Source organism: Panthera pardus, unplaced genomic scaffold, assembly GCF_024362965.1.
Source record: "Panthera pardus isolate Hobbes unplaced genomic scaffold, ASM2436296v1 HiC_scaffold_7, whole genome shotgun sequence".
NCBI lineage: Eukaryota > Metazoa > Chordata > Mammalia > Carnivora > Felidae > Panthera > Panthera pardus.
Genome location: NW_026527002.1, coordinates 38,222,010 through 38,236,005, shown reverse-complemented (window position 1 = coordinate 38,236,005; position 13,996 = coordinate 38,222,010). Strand labels below are relative to the sequence as shown.

General features: G+C 36.9%; 1 long non-coding RNA gene across 1 annotated transcript in view; it reads right to left on the bottom strand.

The window, feature by feature from the left end:
• The window catches only part of LOC109269540 (uncharacterized), a 44,500-nt gene extending 30,717 nt beyond the window's left edge, over positions 1-13,783 (bottom strand). Inside the window, exons 1-2 of the long non-coding RNA XR_008419915.1 lie at positions 13,712-13,783; positions 12,541-12,609 (exon numbers count right to left, since the gene is read on the bottom strand). This is a non-coding gene — a long non-coding RNA (uncharacterized LOC109269540). The remainder of the gene's footprint in view (positions 1-12,540; positions 12,610-13,711) is intronic.
• Positions 13,784-13,996: the final 213 nt, after the last annotated feature.

Sequence of the window (13,996 nt, the reverse complement as noted above, 5' to 3'; positions counted from 1 at the left end):
GTTAGAGAGTGTCACCATTTCTCAAATGAACGTGGAAAGCCCGAGTGCCCACAATCAAATAGCCGACTCCTGCTTGGAACATTAAGAACGTTCACAGACCAGCAGAGCTGAAGGTGGTGCTTCTACTTGAATCGCCTCTCTAAGGTCCCTGAAAGAATGTTTAGCCACTGAGGATGTTTCTGTTCAATACTACTGTGTGCCAGTCACTTGACTTGGTCCTACCTTGCGGAGACAAATGACAAATGGTCCCTGATTACAAAAACATATAGAATGGAGGCAATTGCATACACAGTAACAAAGAATCTATAGGGTCCAATAAACAAAGAGGTATTTATTCTGCCTGTGGGCTGAGATGGAAATGGGCAAGAGCAGTTTGAGAGACTCAGAATATCTGAAAAGGGCGTAAAGATTGAAGAATGCCCCACTACTAACAATTACTATGGATAATAATCACAGTGAATTGGTTTGACTTGGGGATGATTGCTTACATACTGTAAGGACAAACCCAAGCCTGAGTATTAACTTTTTCTTCTGGCAAGACAGAAATGTACAACCTTAAGCTATGCCTGAAGATGCTCTGATGGAATCTTTCAAAGAAAAAGAAAATATAATTAACAAGCTAGATGTTTTACTCCATAATTTTACTTGTGGCAGGGTTGGCACATTCAAATTCCCATAAGGGCCAAACAGAAAGTGTAAATGAGTGAGTGGAACAGGGTAGAGATTAAACACATATGAATAGAGTTCATTTCCATAAAGAAAAACACAAAGCCATTTCAGCCTTTCATTTTTTTTCAACTTTTGATAAATACACAGGTTCAGAGAAATAATTCTCTGACATTTGCTCTCAATTTGGGAGAACACTAGGAATTACTGGGAACTGGGGCAAACTGGAGAGCCCTTGAACTGCCCCATGAGGGTAGTTGCTACTTAACTTCAGCCAGTTTTTGCCATTCCAGAATGTGGAACAAATATCAACAGATATTTGAGTTACTGAGAACTGGAAATATTAATTGTATGTGAATTATCCTAATTTTTATAAAGCATAATTTACTTAAAATGTAAGTCACTCTTGTGCAAGTCAGGGAGCATTGGCTACTTTATGTGGACATGTTCCCAACACCATGGTCAAGATACAGAGCATTTCCTTTTTGCCAGAGTGTTCTCTGATGCAGCTTTTCCATCTACCCTCTCCCACCATACCTGGCCCTTGACATTTATCCACATGTCTTCTATCCTTATAGTTTTTCCTTTAAAAATTTTTCATAGAAAAGGAATCCGTATGAAGTCTTGTGTGACTTGCTTCTTTCACTTAAAATGATGATTGCTATTATTTTACCCATGATGTTTCATGTTTAAGTACGTACATTTATTTTTATTTCCTAGTGGTATTCCATTGTAAGGTTATACCATAACTTGCTTACCATTCACCAGTTGCTGGATATCTGAGTCGTTTTCAACATTTGGCTATTATGAATAAAGCTGTTAAGAACATTTTTCTACAGGTCTTTGTGTGCATTCATTTACATTTATATTTCAAAGTGGAACTGCTGGATTTTATGTGTGTGTTTCATAGGAAACTGTTTTCTAAAGGGGCTGTGACATTTTTCATTCTCACCAGAAATGTTTAGGAGTTCCAGCCGCTCTAGAACCTTTCCAACCCTTGATATACTTATTCTTTTTTGTCTTAAATTTTAATTATTCTCATGTATTTGTGTTGGTGTACGATTATGATTTTATTTTTTACATTTTGAAATGTTTATTTATTTATTTTGAGAGCGAGAGAGCAAGGAAGGGACAGGGACAGAGAGAGGGAGAGAAAGAGAATCCCACGCAGGCTCTGTACTGTTAGCACAGAGCCAGATGAGGGACTCAAACCCACAAACCCTGAGATTATGACCTGAGATGAAATCAAGAGTCAGACACTTAATGGACTGAGCCACCCAGGCACCCCAGTCTGCATTTCATAATATGCATCTTTAACTTATCATAGTTCTCCTTCAAATAATAGTGTACCGCTTTCTGCACACTGGAAGAACCTCCTAATAGTATGCTTCCTTTTCCTCCCTGCCACCCTTCGCACTATTTTTGTCATATATTTCTTTTACATGTGATATAAAAACCATAATATTTTTGCTATTCCTTTTCTTATAGAATGTCAATGACATGTGAAAAAGATAAAAAATAAGTGAAAAAAGTCTTCTCTGTTTATTCACATTTTTATCATTTCTGGGGATAATTCATTCTTTTGTGTAGAAACAGACTTCCAACTGGCTCATATTCGTTATGCCTATAAAACTTATTTTAACATGTCTTTAGTACAGGTGTGAGGATAAATTTTTTCAGTTTTGGTTTTTAATCTGGAAAATTATTTTACCTTTATTTTTTAAAGGGATTTCTGTGAGGTACAACATTCTCAGTTGACAAGTTTTGTTTCTTTACCAGTCCAGATGTCACGTTCATGACTTTTGGCTTATTTACTTTCTAATAAGCAGCCTACTGTCATTATTAGCTTTGTTCTCTATATGTTTCTTTCTTCTTCTTTTTTTTTTTTTTTCCTGACTGCTTCACAGTTTTTTTCTTTCCTTTTGTTTTTCAGCGGTTTGACTATGATGTGCCTAGGTGTATTTAGTGTACTTAGTGTTCTTTGAGATTTTTTGAAATATTGATTAATTGGTGAAGGGTAGCATAAAATATATAGCACTCTGAAATATACCACTGGATATATTATTTTACGCTGTAAACACTTGAAAACCAGCAAATTCAAGGAGAGGCTTTCTCTCAGATCCCCCAAAAGGAACTCAGTTGTCATAGATTCCCTTCCCTGAAAGTTTCATCAACCAGGGAGGACCGACTCACCGCAGGAGAGGAGATTAGAAGTCCACACCACACCCAGACAAACTTCATCACAAACTATCATACCTACTATCTATTCTTCTAGGAGCCATTCATGTTTCCCCAAATCATTTAGTCTCCCCTAAGAGCCCTACATTCCCTTCCCTATTAAGATGTCATTTCATCTTAATTCTAAAGCCACCTCTTGAGTGACTCATTTTTTCTGGGTATTTCCCACATATATATGAATTATACATGTTAATAAACTTCGGCATGTTTTTCTCTTGTCTTTTATTACAGGAGTCTCAGCTACAAACTCAGAAGGGTAGAGGAAAAAGTATTTTTCCTCCCCTACATCGGCTTCAGTCAATTTTGGAGAATTCTTGGCCCGGATCTCTACCTATATTGTCGTAGTCCACTCATCCCTCTTCATTCTGGAATACCATCCAGGTATTTAAAGAGTTTGATAATGTCCTACATATGCACGAATGCCCTGATAGACATTTTATAGAAATAAAATAGATTTCTTTAGTGAAAATATGCTCTATGTCCAGAAATTACTCTGCTAAATATTTTAATTTATTAAGTTTACCAATATGCACTTCCATGGTAAAACGATAATTCAGCTATTATTAAATTTAAGTCTAGGGGAAAAACAGAATTTCACATTTGTTTTATTCAGGGGGCTGAAATCATTACCTTTTGTATTTTCTGTGAGGGAGAATATGATCATTTGAGATTTGCACAAATTTCCTGATTACAGACAGTGGCACAAGGAATAATCCAGACTGGACTTCAGCCAAATACATGGAAATCTAAGGCAGGGTTTTCTGACCCAAATGACTCTAATTTGCTTTTAGACATTTGGTGTTTTAATAAACAAAACATCCATTAATTTAGGCCATCTGGGAAGTACTTCTGTGCTTGGGCCATGAAGTCAGGAATCTTTCTGCCCTGCTATCTTTAACCAGATTATTTGTGGCAGTGAGGTTCAGACACTCAGCATTAGGCAAGATAGTCCCAATATATGACACCAATCTTTTTGATAGCGCCCATTCCAAATGATCTTTTAGATACATGCTAGTTTACATTAAATCTCATTCTCTCCTTCCTTCTTTCCTTCCTCTTCATTTTTCCATGTGTTGTCCACTCTAAATTCTTGCCAAACAAGTATTCTTACATCCCTACACAGGAGAGCGCTGTTTTTAAACTTCAGTAAGTTTAAATTTAAGTAATTTTTTCACTTAGACTTATCTTATGCAATTATAGTCATCAAATCAGTAGTTCTCACACATCAGTACACCCTGGAATCACCTGAAGAGCTTGCTTGTTGAACCAGATTGCTGGGCCTCGCTCTGAGGTCTCTGATTCAGTAGGTCTAGGGGTGGGGCTTGATAATTTGCATTTCTTGCAAGTTCCCAGGTGATGCTGATGCTATTTGTTTGGGAATCCCATATCAAATTGTGGTTTTGCTGGGCTAATTATGTGTAAACACGAACCCATATGTTTTCTAATATAATAATGGATGTTCAGTATGTAACTATGAAAACCAAAGTTTGCTTTGTGAACCACCAAGAAATTTTCTCACCTATCCCACCTTTTCTGGAAGAATTTTCTAGCAGATCTCACTGGATTCCCCTGATGAATTACCCTCTGTCTGGTTATTCTTACTTCTCCATTTTCTTTTACTTGTACTGTAAATTCAGAATGCCTATACTGTTAGCCAACGACATATAAAATATCACTTGGCATACCTTATACTTCCAGCATAGATATAAAGGGGTTATCAGATACCCATTAGTTTTGGCGGGGAGGAAGGTTTGTCTCAAGGAATCAAGGGAAAAGTGCCCACACAACATTCATTAGCACAGAAAGCCTGGTATTCACAGTATAACTTCGGACAGCTCCCGACCCTCCCTTTTCCTGATCTTTGCCCCTAAATCTGGCTGAATGACATTTTTCTGAATCCCAGAAAGCCATGTTCTCTTCATCATATTACATGCAAACCAGTATTTAGTAAGTAATGGGTTTGGAGAACCGCATTTAAGGATGGATGTTTATTGATATACATTGACACCGATGAATATAAGTGCAGATTCGATACATAATATGACAAGGAGATTACTGAGATATCATCATTATTTTTTCTGTTATTGTCTAATGATCATTACTGTCACTAATGCTCTTAACAAGTCAACAATGACAAGGTCAGCAAAATCAGAAAGGAGATGAAAATTCAAGACATTTTCTAAAACCGCCTCTCAGCTCTTTAGGTTAAGACGCTCGTACTATATTTTCACAAACAAAATGAAAATGCACACCTTGCTTCCTTTCACCCTTAGGAATTCCCTTACAATGCCGTTCTCATCTGGAATGTCTTCCTTTCTCACCTCTATCAATTCAAACTTGACCTTTGCTTTAAGGCGCAGCTGGAACACCACCCCTCTAACAGAGCCTTCATCAATCTTTCATTCCTGGGAACACCTAAAGCAATTATGGAATGTACAGTTTAGCACTTATATTCTGTCATGTATTTTTCAACATTGTTTAATAAAATTTTCCCCTCAACTGAAAAGAGTGTCCCTTCCAGCCCCAATAACTGTACTATTTTCCCATTGGTTCATCTTTGATTGTATTTATATGTTCTAATAACTCCTAAAGAAACATCTAATTATATTGCTTTTCTTGTTACTTAAATCCATTTCTTACCTTACTCATAGTTGAAAATCGTCGGAGTCAAAATTTTGCTATTAATTCATTGTGCGATCGTAAATTTTATATATGTGTGTATCTTACCTCTTGCCTTCTTCATAATTTTCGTTTAATTTACTATGGCCAATACAATGTAATTTTACAGAGAATTGGTCATTTTAACTCAAAGATTCGAACACGGAGTCCTAGTTTTAGATTAGTTGCCTAAACAAATAAATAGGCTCTTAATAATCCTGACTTCAAAAGTCAAGAAAAAAGCACCCCTAATTTTATATCCATAAGAAAGAAATTATAAAGCATGATATAATTTTCCTGCTTCGGGGAAAAAAAATACATAATAGCTAGCATCAGGAAAGTTAAAGTTGTGGCTACAAAACATCATGTAACTAGTTTATTTGCATTTTTCTTTTGTCAACAGCCATTTGGCATCTTGTAGACAATGCTAATGTCTATACGATGCCAAAATATTTACCGTAACAGTCAACTGACATGTGAGGGGAAATCAACATGATTTCTTTCATACCCTTGGTGCTAAATCACTGGCTCAACTTATTTTTTTTAATGGAACCAGCCATATTAACTGGAAGTTTATATCCTAGTCTCTCCAATTTAGGCTAAGAGTGAGGAAAACATGGATATTTCTTTTGTCTCTGCCAGGAGGCCCTTTGCCGCTCTGTAAAACCTACAGAGGAGTCCTGGCTAAGGGAGACAGGTCAGGTCTAGGGGCAGCCTGCTGAGGAGGAAGGGGAAAGGCATTATCGATCACAGAGATTGTCTCAAGAAGCTTCTACCCGCACAAATAAAAGCTCAGCTGAAAACTGTGGTGATACTGAAAGCATGGTAAATTGATTCAGAGGAGGGGACAAACCACTTTTTGATCAGAAAAGGCCACCATTCAGCATTTTCCCTTTCCTTAAAGGTACAGAAAATAGTATTAAACTAAGCAGTAATAAGTTATGTCCTGCCATATTCTAATTACACCATAGTTGTTTTTTCCCCCCTTGCATTTGACGATAATTCCAATTCGGACAGTTTCCACTGAGGTGTAAGAACATTCCACTGTAACCTGTAAAACTTATTTTCCAAAAAAGTTCTGAGGTAAAACAAGTACCTGATACAAAAGGGAAATAAACCTTGGAGCCAGAAGCCTTGGATCCAAGCCTCCTTCCTTATTAACCGGTTCTGTTTTACCATTACCTAGTTATGTCAGCTTGGCCCGGCTGCTTTCATTGCCTGAACTTAATTCTCTCATCTGTAAGGTATAATTACCAATAACCATTTTACCACTCTGTGGTGAGAGTAAATGAAATAACACATAGACATATTCTTTGTCAACTAGAAAAAGCCAAAAAAATAAAATAAAATAAAATAAAATATAAAATAAAATAAAATATAAAATAAAATAAAATATAAAATAAAATAAAATATAAAATAAAATATAAAATAAAATAAAATATAAAATAAAATAAAATATAAAATAAAATATAAAATAAAATAAAATATAAAATAAAAAATAAAATAAAATAAAATATAAAATAAAATAAAATATAAAATAAAATAAAATAAAATAAAATATAAAATAAAATATAAAATAAAATAAAATATAAAATAAAATAGCAGCAGCCCAGATCACTGACTTCTTTGTTGTTATTCATACCATCAAAGAAGAAAGGGCTATAGAGCTGTCACACCTTGTCATGTACTTTTCATAGCTGCACCAAGCTTTACCAGTGTCCCTAAAAATATGGGTGCTTCAAGTTCCCACCCTCTTATGAATATTTAGTGGCAACTTGAATAAAGCAGCTGCATGATTAATTTAATTTTTCTTTTCTTTTGAAAGTTAGTGATGTGTGGGCAGAATGCATTTGGCCAGTGAAAAGTTTTTTAAAAAGTGCACAAGACGTAGAGTGCCAAACAAAGGTGGCAACCACCTAAAAAACTAAACCAACTGACTCCAGTGTAATTCAACCTGCAGTGGTCGACGACATTGTCAGATCCATAGAATCTGGAAAGCTGGAAGAAAGAAATCGAGTTCTCCTCCTCTTCCCTCATGAGATAATCCCCTCTACAGTTTCATGACCAGCTAGATGCTCTTCATTACATCCTAGTCAGGAATTTTCTTCTCCCCTCTATAGCTAATGTGTCAGCTGATCTCACTGTCATCCCTTAAATGCACGACAATTTTTCTAGATTCCTTCTGAAATTTTTTTCTAGGTATCACAAATTATGATATCCACCCCTGGCATGAGATATCAGAGAATCTTCTAGGGAGAAGGAGCAAGGGGCATGACTTTCAAAGTACTAAATATTTTCAAAAGTTCGTTCAGCCAAATGGAGATTTACACAATCCTAAATACATATCATTTGTTTATGAATGTTTCCAGGTCCCCATACAATTTTTTTTTTACCAAATGGTAATTTTTTTAGCAGATATTCTGATACTCTCACCATACTAGTAATTTTTAAACTGTATCTTTTTATTAAGGTTGTGATATTGTAAACACAGCTTGGCTAATTTTACACATAAAATTAATGCATATGTAACCTATTAACTTAGATTCAGAAATTAATTCATAAAAATAATGTATTTTCAATTTTAAGTTCTTACCATTCTTTAAGTGCTCTAACATCACTGCTCTTCTTGTTCTACAGCCTTTTTGTCAAATGTAATCAGGGACTTTACCTGAAATGTAAAGCCATAAGTTTTTCCACCCACAGGTGGAAAATTGAAGACATTTGTTTTATCAGGAGCTGGATAAAGAACAAGAAAAATTGAAAAGAGAAAAAGGAAAATTGAAAATGTTTTAACTCATATTCTCCAGGCTGCAGAAGACTGTGACTTCAAAATAAAGTACTTCCTTTTTTTACTGATTTATTTTGGTACAGGCACTCATCCTGTTTGACTCAGGAATGCTAGGCTTTTATTAGATTTCCCACTCCCAGGTACCTCTGGGAATGCTGAGAGCCGTTGTTATATGTTCTCAAAATCTTTCCTGGTACTCAGCAGTCACTTGGAAAAACCAACATCTTAACTCTGGACCCTGTTCCCTGGCTCTGAGTTGAGTTTCACTTCATGTGTGTTTCAGGGTGAGGGTGTTTCTCCCTCTTCTTTAGCTTCACCCCAAGTACAGTGACAACCTCAACCTTCAAGTCCCTAAAGAACAACGGGACTATATGATGCTTAAGAAGACTATTCCTAGAAGCAACCAGAGAAAGGAATTATAATACAGAAGACTTAGAATCGGTTGTAGTTATTTTCAGAATCTATAGTCAAGGGTCTCTTGGCACCATTTTTCCTCCTTAGATCTTACCCTGCCTCACTGCAGTAAAAGCTCAACATCCCTGTCATACTTCTCCTCTTCTACTTCATAGAGTCCTGCTTAAGTCTTGGTGGATAGGCAAGGTGAACTTTCTAAATACACCTCTTCTCCTGTAGTCTATATGCCAACTCAATGAGGCCAGAGAGAAAAGATATGACCTTTCCATCCCTCTGACTCCCCCAGGAATCCTCAATTTCAGCCCTGACTGACCTCTCCTTAGCCTGATCCATGGGGAACATGCATTCTCTTTGGGAAGAACGCTATCCCCCACCCACAGGTGTTGGTGTTCCAGGCTTCCCTCAAGATAATTCCACAATTCAAAGAATTCTCTGTGTATTTCCAAAAGTGCGAAATGCTAAGAATTGAAAAATGTCGATGGAGTCAAGGAAGTTGAGATTAAGCCATAAAGCTCTAGTTTCTGTTTCTAGCATTTTGTGAGTAAATGCTTGCACAGGAAAACTCACAAACACATACATCCCCTAAGAACACATGAAGAAAAAATAATAGCCAATCTAAGTCAGAATCATATTATCAAAGAGAACATTTGCTATCCCAGTCTTAAGTATCATCATATGGGTTTTTCTGATTTCAGGATTTTCTCAAAAAGAAAATATAGGTAATTTTCTGTCTGAATAACTTTAAAAATCCCACAAAACTGCTCAGAGTAGACAAAAGGATCATAACAAGAGGATAAGGAGAAAAACAAAAAACAAAAAACACCTCTACCCTAGAAGGTAGAAATTAAGTTCCAGTAACTTGTTTAAGACAATTTTTTTAGAACAATTCTAGATTCATGGCAAAATTGAGAGGAAGGCACAGACATTTTTCCTACACCTACTGCCTCCACACATGCATAATCTCCCCCTTTATCAAGTCCCCCAGCAGAGTGGTACATTTGTTATAACTGATGACTCTCCACTGACACAATATAATCACCCCAAATCCACGATTTACATCAGGGTTCACGCTTGCTGTTGTCTATTCTATGGACAATGTATAATGTCCAATATTCTATTGGACAAATGTATAATGACATATATCCATCATAATAGTATCGTACAGTTTTCCCACTGCCCTAAAAATCCTCTACCTAGTCATCTCTCTCCTCCTCACAATCCTTGGCAACCACTGATCTGTTTACTCTCTCCTTAGTTTTACCTTTTCCAGAATGTCATAGAGTTAGAATCAAGTATGCAGCCTTTTCATATTGGCTTCTTTCACTTAGTAATATGCATTTAATGTTCTTCCATGGATTGTTAATTATAACTTAGTGAACATTCTATCTTATAATTTTCCTAAAGTGTGTGAACAAGTTTCTATATGGATATGCGTGTATGTTGTGTTATACTTACTCCAGATCCATAAAAATGTAGGGCAGTTTAATATTTATTTTACCACTTGCTTAAAGTTTACTAATTTCTTTATAGCACTTCCTAAATCTAAACCTTTAAAATCACTGAAAATATGTTATACTAAACTTCCAAGCAGTCACCAGCTCCATTTTCGAATAATGTCATGTACCAGGCTTTTAAAGTGTAAACATATTTTCAATATCTTTGGCCCTTTGTGGTCGATAGAATCCTATGATAACATCAAATGAGTAACACTCTAGTATAGCAAGTGTGGGCAGGACCTAGAACTGGCTTCTGACCAACGGGATATGGAAAATGCAATGGGATAGTCATGGCGCTGGTTAGGTTACATTTTATAGCAAGCGTGGATGGACATTTCAGATGTAATTAGGGCCTACAATTAGTTGGCTGTAAATTAATAAAGAGAAAGATTTTATTGGGTGGACCTGACCTAATCCATTGATGATTTTGAAAGAGGGTTTAGAAGTCAAAAACTCTCTTTCCTACCAACCTCGAACAAGCAAACTACCGTGAGTTTTACTGTTGCAAGAAAACGAATTGTGGCTAGGGCCACATAAGTTTGTGAAGAGGACACTGGGCCTCAGATGAAACTCCAGCCAAGGGAAGCCCTCACTTAAGCCCCTGTGAGATCGTGAGCAGATAGTCTAGCCAAAGTGGCCATTCCCAGATTTCTGACTCATGGAAACTGTGAGCTCCTAAGTGTGTGTTGCTTAAGCTACCGAGTTTGTACTAATTTGTTACGCAACGATAGAAAACCAATACTTCTTTAATCAGAAAACATTTATTAAGCACTTACTATGTGCCAGGAACTACTCTAGCATTGGGGGTACAACCCTCAAAAAGACAGGAAAAGTCCTTGCCCTCAAGAAAATTCTATTATGCGCTGAAGGAGTGGGTCACTGCCGTACTCCATTTAATACAACCAGCCTTTTCTCTTTTTATCTGAGTCATGTCAGTTAGTTGGATGTTTTCTGTTTCATTAGGATAACACTAGCTGCTACAACAGAGAAATCTCCATACGTCAGTGTTTTAATATAATACAAATGTATATATATATATATATTTTTTTTTTTTCCTTGCACAACAATTCTGTGAGAATGTTTGGCATATAGCATTCCACATGATTCAGGACAAAGAATCTTTCCATACTCTGACACCACCATCCCCTCCAGGTCTCATGGTATTTTGCTTACAGATTAAGCAAACACACTTCTCTTTCCCATGGAGAAAAGAAAAGTGAAAGTAGAGAAGGCACATTTGTTTCTTTATCAGTTCGGCTTGAAGTGGTGTACCTTCACTCGTATTCCATTTAGAAGAGTTCATCTCATGTAGTCAGCTGCACAACGGCTTCTTAGCAAATAATCTCCGTTATGGAAGGGGAACATGGATATTTGCTAGACAGCTGGATGTGCCTGCCAGAAATCTTAATAGCTTGATATTTGGCCTCAGGTAGACCAAACTATATTATGGTCATTGAATGGATGAATGAATGTGCTTAGGTATACATTTGGGAATGATGTAGTATGCGAATTGAGCCCATAGGGTATCATGAACATCTTGTTTTGGTTTGTGCAATCTTCCTTCTCACTTCTCGTAACACAATCTTTGTGCTTTGTCTAGAGCCATAAAACCCACTGCCAACCACTGACAGGGGAACGCACTGGCCAGGCCTTGTCATTCCAAGTGGACTGAACCAATCTGGGCCAGTCAGGGTTCTCCATGGGTTTAATAGTTGGAAGGATGCAGATATAGGGCTACCAGCAGTTGTCATGCCCTTCATAAGAAGAGCGTTCATGAGAAAGAAAACCTGAGAGACCACTAGTGAAGCCCCAACCCAATGTTATTTTATTTTCTCATTTTCATTTATCATACATCATTCGTACTTATATTTTACCTGATCTGGTTCCTAAAGAATGAGCAGCAGGGAGAGACAGGAATTAATTAACAATGAAGACAAGTGTGTGAATAATGCAAGGGAACATGTATAGAAGATGGTGGCCTGACTGGATGACAGAGAGGACAGAGGCTTAAAGGAAGGTGCAGTTGCTCAGTAAGATGGGGCCATCCCAGAAAACATCTTTAAAGCTGGAAAATTAGTGTGAGGTTTCTTCTGTGGGTGGTAGGTAGACGTTAAAAATTTTGAAAAAAAAAAAAACAGTTATATTGGATCATAAAACTAAATTAAGAATCCATAAAACTTCAGAGTTGGAAAGACGTAGAGATCATTGTATCAAACACTTCTATTCTCTCTATAATTAAGTTCAAGGTCAAAGTTGAAAGTTGGATGATTGGAAATTTACCTTGGGGGAAAATGAAAAATGGAATAGTGCAGGGTGATGTCACAGTAGGCTTGAGTTAGGAAGGCGGTCCTGAAAAAGCAAGGATGATTATTAAAAGCATTCCATAGACAGAAACAAAGTAAGGAAAAGTTACACGCATGGAGACTTTAATTAAGGAAATGGAGAAAGATGCTACCGCTGACCAAAACGAGGAAGTGGAGTGAGAATGCCAGTTCAAGGGAAATACCACCAATTCTCTTTTAGATGCACACGTTTGGAGTATGTTGAGTTTCTGAATATAGCATATCACTCGGGAAAACTTTCCAGTAGAACTAGTTACAGAGCACATATTATGGGCTAAGTACTGTGATAAATGATTTATAGATATTATCAAATTCGATCCTCACCACACTTCTTGGGGGTGTTTAACAAGATGGTTTAGCAGCTTTCCCTAAAGTTCCCCAACTACTAAGGGTCAGGGCTGGGAGTTTCGCCAAGACTCAGCTGTTTTCCAGGCTCATATTCTTGATAGTGATGTCTCCCATTATTCTGCCTTCCTGAAGTTAACCAACATGACTCCGTGACTACCTACATACAGGATCTGAAGAAGGTGAAAGGGATAGATACTCCCAAAGCATAGGTGTATATATAGATGCTTAAATTATTCATATAGACGTAACGTGGTGGCTTTGAAAAAGACATGAGTCACTTCTCAAGTTGTGATAATAAAATGAGAAAAGCGTACAGAATAAAGGCACAGTCTTAAACACCCACATCCACAAGAAAGTCCTCACCAGCAAACAAGAGCTAATAACAGGGCAGAAAAAGCAATCTCAGAAAACAGAAGATTTAGAAATGGCAGGTTTTAAAGTCTGTAATACCTTAGAAACCAAGGAAGAGGTTAAAGAAGATGGATTTGATTACTTTGGTCAAAAGCAATAAAAAAAAAAATCAAGCTAAAATTGTGAAAAATAGATTTGGCTATTACTGTACGTAGTGATCTTAGAGGGTATAGTCCCCTATTAATGCAGAACTAGTTTGGGGTGGTTAAATAGAGAATTCGAGGTACGGAAGTAAGAACACTAGGTCTAATCCTGTTTCCATGTGGATTTTTGTCTTCATCTGTCTCTACTTCATATAATCCTAACCGCGTATAATCTATATTTCTACATTCGATACTGTATCAGCATACCTATTTCATTCGGACTTTGATCCTTTGCTATTTGGTCCCCTCAACGATTCTCAGACCAGCCATTAGTTCACAGGCATCTACATGTTCTAAAAAGAACATATATTGCTGTCTGTGTTCTAAATCACAGTGACTTAGAACAGGCAGAAATCCATTACAGGGGAAACCAGTGGGAAAGAGCTGTGTCGTGATAAAGGAAAGCGGACAGCCTTGATAAAGCTTTTTAAAGGAATTCCTTCCTTTCCCCACTGTTACCTGTCTGGCCGCAAATCACTCACAGCCAGACGC